At 54.0% G+C, this 5,801-nt stretch overlaps 1 long non-coding RNA gene across 1 annotated transcript; it reads left to right on the top strand.

Annotated features, from left to right (window-relative positions):
- Positions 1-683: 683 nt before the first annotated feature.
- On the top strand, positions 684-3,641 carry LOC139032343 (uncharacterized). The gene is made up of 2 exons (XR_011484848.1): positions 684-804; positions 2,227-3,641. It is a non-coding gene; the product is annotated as an uncharacterized lncRNA (long non-coding RNA).
- Positions 3,642-5,801: the final 2,160 nt, after the last annotated feature.

The raw sequence follows: 5,801 nt of genomic DNA, 5'->3' as shown, positions 1-5,801 counted from the left end.
AAGTTCTGTATTTTCCCTTTTCTACTCTTGGCCTTGTGGTTTCCTCCATCTGGAGATCTTGGTTATTATTAATTTTTTAAACCCATAGCCTGTACATCCTGCCAGTGCTAACTGAGACACCTTGAATCCAATCTACAGTCCAGTCCAGTGATATCCCCTTCTGAAATGTATGCATCATTGCTCATGTCAGATTGTTTGTTCTTAACCCCGCAGAAGCGTGGGGCTGCCAGAGCCGTGGGGGCAGGTTCCGTACTGTCTGAATCCTCTCCTCCATCAGCAGCACCTCCTGGGCTCCCTGCCCGCAGCTGGCAGTTCCAGCCTTTAGCCTGTGGAGGACTGGGCAACTGGGGCCAGGCACCCCACCACCCACCCTGTTCTAGAACATCTTGGGGGTTAGGTAAAATGGGGACTTTCTATTAATTTTTAAATATTATGTTTTGCCACCGAAACATATCAATAGCCTGGAATGGGTGTGGAATTCTTCGAGCTCATTCTCCACCTGGTAGACTGCTGTGGCCGGAGCCCCACTGCCGGGACCTCGTTCCTGATGTTGGGTCTCCGACTCCAGGCCTCCAGGTGCTGCTGTTCAAAGCAAGTGCCCTTTGGACACACAGCCCCGGCGTCCTCATTAACCGAAACCGAGATCTGGCCAGCAGCCTGGAGTCAGAACCGTGGGCGGGCAGCTGTGTGCAGGGCCGTGGGGCACACAGCCGGGAAGACGGGGTGGACGGGAGGAGGCGTGCTCGTCATGAGGAGATGGTGCTGCGTTCGGTGTTCATGTTCTCATCGCCCCCGTTGTTGCATGTGAGTTTTATCACTCTTATTTGGAGAGGAGGAAACGGAGGCCCAGAGAGTAACTGAGTTGGCTGGCTGCCCATGAGGTCGTGGCGGCGGGGACGCCCGGCGTGGCGGAGGGTGCGGAGGTGCGGGGAGGGGCTCTGGCGGGCCTCAGGCGCGCCTTCTCCAGCTGCCTGCCTTCGGCTGTGCCCGTCCTCCGTCTGCGACCCACGGGAGTGCTCCCCGGCTGCCCTGGGTGGGCTCCAGTCAGGAACCTCCGGGAGCCTGGCTTTAGATTCCAAGGGGCAGCTCCCACCCCAGGGAGCCTCTCAAAATTGCAGGGAGAGTTGAGGCAAGATGTTGGCAAATAAAGAGTGGTGAGAAGCAGGCCCTGGTGAGTGAGCAGCGGTCGGCTTGACCACCTGCCTGTCTGCCCCACCCCCGCCCCCACCCTTGTCCCCACCTCCATCCCCACCTCCGTCCACACCTTCACCTCCACCCCTGTCTTCACCTCCATCCCCATCTACCTATATGTGTAATTCAGAGTCGCGGTTCCAAAATGATGCTCCTGGTTTGCTGCCTTTGAGCAGGATTCCAGAAAGAAAAAAACAGCACAATAGAAGTGTAACAGGCATTTAATCCACTTCTAAAATTGGACCAGAGCGCTTTGATGTAAACAGGAAATGAGCACTGTCTGAACCACCAGGTAAAGGGAACCCTACCTAAGTGGCCAGGAATAGACATTCAGCCTCTCTGGAATTTGATTCGACCTTTGATCATATTGCTTTTATGTGCCCTCAAAGGCAGGACACCGTTTGTGCTGTTTGCAAACGTAGAGACCTTACTGAGTATGCAGGCTGATGCTGGGGCTGGGTTTTAGAGGACGTTTAGGTTTCTGAATTCTTCCTGAAACCCAGATGTCCTTGTGTGAGGGCACTTGACCCCGTGTCCAGAGGCGTTGATCCTGCATAGAAATCTCCTAGGGAAAACTCAAGAGACATGATACATACAAATGTAAATCATATGTCAGTCAGACGTTAAAATTGATTTTTAAGAAGAATTTATCTACTTTAAAAGAGAGTAAAGATGATCCTTCTGCTAAATGATTTGAGAGTGTAATTGGCTGATGAGGGTGTAGAAAAACAGTAATAGAAGGGAAGTACATTTAATTTGAGCTTGTCACTTCCAGCTTTATAAATTGGTTTATTCCAAATGAATACTCATAGTTTTCAAAATTAAATTACCTTGCTTTTCCATTTATTTAATTTTTTTCTCCTCCAGCCTTCTTATGTGACCCTGAAACATCTCAGCCGGTGGGCACAAAGCAGAATATCTGAGTCCCCTGCGCGCGCGCGTATGTGCGTGTGTGCGTGTGTGTGTGTGTGTGTGTAACGTCTGTCAAGGCAGGGAGTTATATTGAATGAAATTGCATTACATTGTTGCCAACAGACACAGGGACACATTTGGCGCCAGGTATGTCTTCCTCCGATAAACACTTGTTTGGAAGAATTGGGAATCCTGTTTCCACCGTGACCTTTTAAACCACAAGGCTCAGCTCCCCCTCCTCCCTCAAGAAAACCCTAACAAGTGTCTCCTGATCACAAAGGCCAATTAGCTGTCCTCAGGCAGCTGTGCTGCCAGATGCCCCTGGGACCCTGCGCTCTCATTCCTGCCCACCAGCCCGGCCAGGCCTCCGGGAGAGCCACACCGGCAGAGGTGTCCTTGGACGGGGAGCAGCGAGCGGAGGCCAGGCGGTCAGGACCACAGAGGTTCTCAAAGTGGGTCCTCCGAAGGGCGGCAGCATCACCTGGACCTGCTAGAAATGAACATTTGCCTCCCCACCCCCACTCCACCTGCCGATTGGAAGCTCTGATTGGGGGGCAGTGAGGTGCATTTCATCCACCCTTTTGGGTGACTGAGATGCTCCTTCAGCCTCGGGGGAGACGGGTCTCGAGCACCAGGGAGCTCACGGAGTAAGCTGTCTTGGGATCAGCTCTGCCACCTGTGACCTGTGTGACCTGGACTGACTTACCTAACCACTCTGTTCTGAGCTGCTTTCTGTGTAAATGCAGACAATCAAACTGCCTTGGCAGGCTGCTATTAGATACATCATGTACTATGTTAAATACATTTCCTGGGAGATGGTGACTTGTGTATGAAGTAGGGGATTAAAACGGAAATCTTCCTGCCTCCTGTCGATGGAGGCACCCGTGTGATCGTTTATCTGTCACCAGGGTGAGGGCGATGCACGCACACGAGTAGACGGAACAAAGGCAATCGTTCAGGGCAGCTCCTCCACGCTTGAACTTCGTCCCGCTGGGCTGGGGGAGAGGCACAGGTGTGGGGAAGTGATGCTGGGCTTGCATTTCCTGTCCTAGTGAGAGGGGCCTCTGGGGAGAGCGGACTGGGTCCTTGGGCTTGAGAAGAGGCTCTGCCGGTGCCCGCCTGAGACCCGAGGAGCCCGTGGCCTTCGCAGCTGTGTTGACGTTGGCTCACATGCCCAGAGTTATCGCAGAATGACCTGAGTTTAGGATGCAGCATGCGGTGGGGACGCCCTGAGGTGGGATGGTCCATGGAGGGAGGACTCTAGGTCTGCGAGGACAGAAGGACTCCAGCCCCACGAAGCTGGAGGTGGTCCCCGGCTTCTCAGGACCATGGAGGAGCCAGAGGCCGCCTCCCTACAGAGATTCATCTACGAGGTGGAAGGAACAGTGGGAGAGATGTCCCAGCAACATGAAGTTCCAAAAAGACGCTCAGATGTGTCCACGGGAGGAAGAATCAGTTTCAAACATCTGTCAGACACAGGCTGAGAGGCCAATGCATAACAGTACAAGTCTAATAAAAAGGGATTCTGTTCTTTATCACTCTAGCTTCTCCCTGAGCCAGTGGGGATGGGGAGGGAGATTCCTAGACAGAGAACCAGAGAAGCCAGTGCAGCCCCCTCTTTGCAAGGGCAGAGCTGATGGGGACACTCAACCAAGCATGCAGTAGGTTGACATCCGGTCTGACATCCCAGCTTCGGAACTGAGATGCCTTGTGACCTGGGGACTCTCACATTGACATCGCAAAGTGAGCAAAAGAGCCACGCCTTCTAGAGGTCTCCTCTGGGAGAAATGAAGACCACTTTCACTGAGAAGCACTCCAAAGGGCAGAGATGAGCTCGGAAGTAAGTTCACGTTACACTTGTTCAAGACACACACACTCACCTGCATGCAGGTGCCAAACGGCAGCATCTTGGTAAGTGGAAGCTATTTGCTTTTATTAGAAAAAATAACCTCTTGATTCCTTTTAGCATCAGTCAGATTTTATTAAGTCAGATTTTAGAGGTTGAAGTATGAAGACAGACCTATCAACAAGCACTACTTTAACGAACATTAGCTTGAACCGGCAGAACTTTTTGGCAGCAACAACCTTTTGGAGGATTCACAGAACTGGAGGCTGTAAAGAAGCTGAGAGACCTTCGCTGATGTAGTGGTGACATCAGAGTGTCTTGAGGCTGAGAGGCGGCTCAGGTCCAGGCGCTCATGCCACACAATCTCAGGGGGGCTGTTGCATGGCTACCCCAGCGGGGAGCACCCCGCACCTGTGCTCCGACTGCCTGGCCTGTGTGGCCGCCACTGGGCCCCCACAAAGCGTCCTGGAGTCCCAGCCCCGCTGAAGTTCAGATCTCCTCCGGACAGTCACGTGGTGCATGCAAAGGCCCTGGAAGAGGGGACCCTGCTCCCTCCAGAGAGCACCCCGCTTTCCAGTAGCTGTGATCACTAAGGCATACTTCACTTCCATCATACTCACCTGAATGTGCTTTCTCATAAGTTCCTGCAGAGTCAGAGCGTTCTGTTACAAAGCTCAGAGCCAGCCTCTGAGGCCACACAGGGCCGGTCCGGCCTCAGAAGTCCCGGGAGAGGTGATGCCCTCCCCCATCCATCTCAGATGGATGCTTGTCTTCTGCCCACACATGCCCGCCCTGGCCTGCGTGCCTCCCAGTTTGTGTGTGATCATCTTACAGCGGAGGCAGCGCCCTGAACAGACAGGTCGGATCTGTGCCTTCTCCCTTTTCAGGTGAGAGAGGTGAGGCCCATCGAGGATGCCGCCTGAGGTATCAGGAAAACCATCGTGGGGAACCGTATGAAATGGTCGTTTTTGCTGGGTTGCTGTGATGCCTGTCGTGGCCACATGCTGCCTTAATGATGGGATAGGTTGGACTAAACTGAAAGGTGAATTTTTCTGTTCATTTCCGCAGTACTTGTGGTTTGGGGACAGTGGTACTTGAAGGACTTCATGGAGTCAGGTGTGGACATCTTGACATTCTAGAGGAAACTGGGGAGACCGCGTGGAGGGCAGCTCCCATTAACCTGTTCTCAGTGATGTAAGGAGCTTCAGGCTGGACGTTCTTGAGCCCAGGGTCTAGGGACCCGCAGGAAAGAGTGTTCCCAGGCCCAGGCAGGACACACACAAGGACCAGGCGGGAGCTGACTCTGGCCAGCAGGCCCAGCCTCCCAGGGCCAGAGTGGGCTGAGGCTGGCACACAGCTTGCAGCCAGTCTGGAGGCATCTCTTGTGACTCAGAGAAGAGGAAGGATGTTCACAGTGTTGTTCCAACTTTTCCTCTTAGGCCCCGGCCTCCGGAAGGTGGGCTGGGGGCAGAGAAGCCAGCTGCTTTAAAGGTGAAGGATTGGGTTAAAAGTCCACGCTTTTTGTCCTTGCTGCTGTTAGCGCTTTGGTTCGGCCTTCCAAACTGCACCCGTGGGGTGCCTGGGGACCCCGACCATGGCCAAGCAAGGCCCTGAGAAGCCTGAGGTCCGACTCCCACTCCACCGAGAGCCCAGCAGCCTCCTGGGCAGCAGGGAAGTGTACCCACAACCCGCCGGAAGGAAGACCCTGGGGGAGGGAGATGGGCTTCAAGAAGAAACTGTGTCCTGGGACCTTAGATTGCAATCCCTTAATTTCCCCCCGAAGTCCCGGGTAAACCAGATGGGGGAGCCGGGGGGATGGTGGGGAGGGAGGACGGAGTGGGCTGGCCGTCGG

Source organism: Odocoileus virginianus, chromosome 31 (genome assembly GCF_023699985.2).
Source record: "Odocoileus virginianus isolate 20LAN1187 ecotype Illinois chromosome 31, Ovbor_1.2, whole genome shotgun sequence".
Lineage (NCBI taxonomy): Eukaryota > Metazoa > Chordata > Mammalia > Artiodactyla > Cervidae > Odocoileus > Odocoileus virginianus.
Note: the sequence above shows the minus strand (reverse complement) of the source record. Positions and strands in the feature narration are given on the sequence as shown.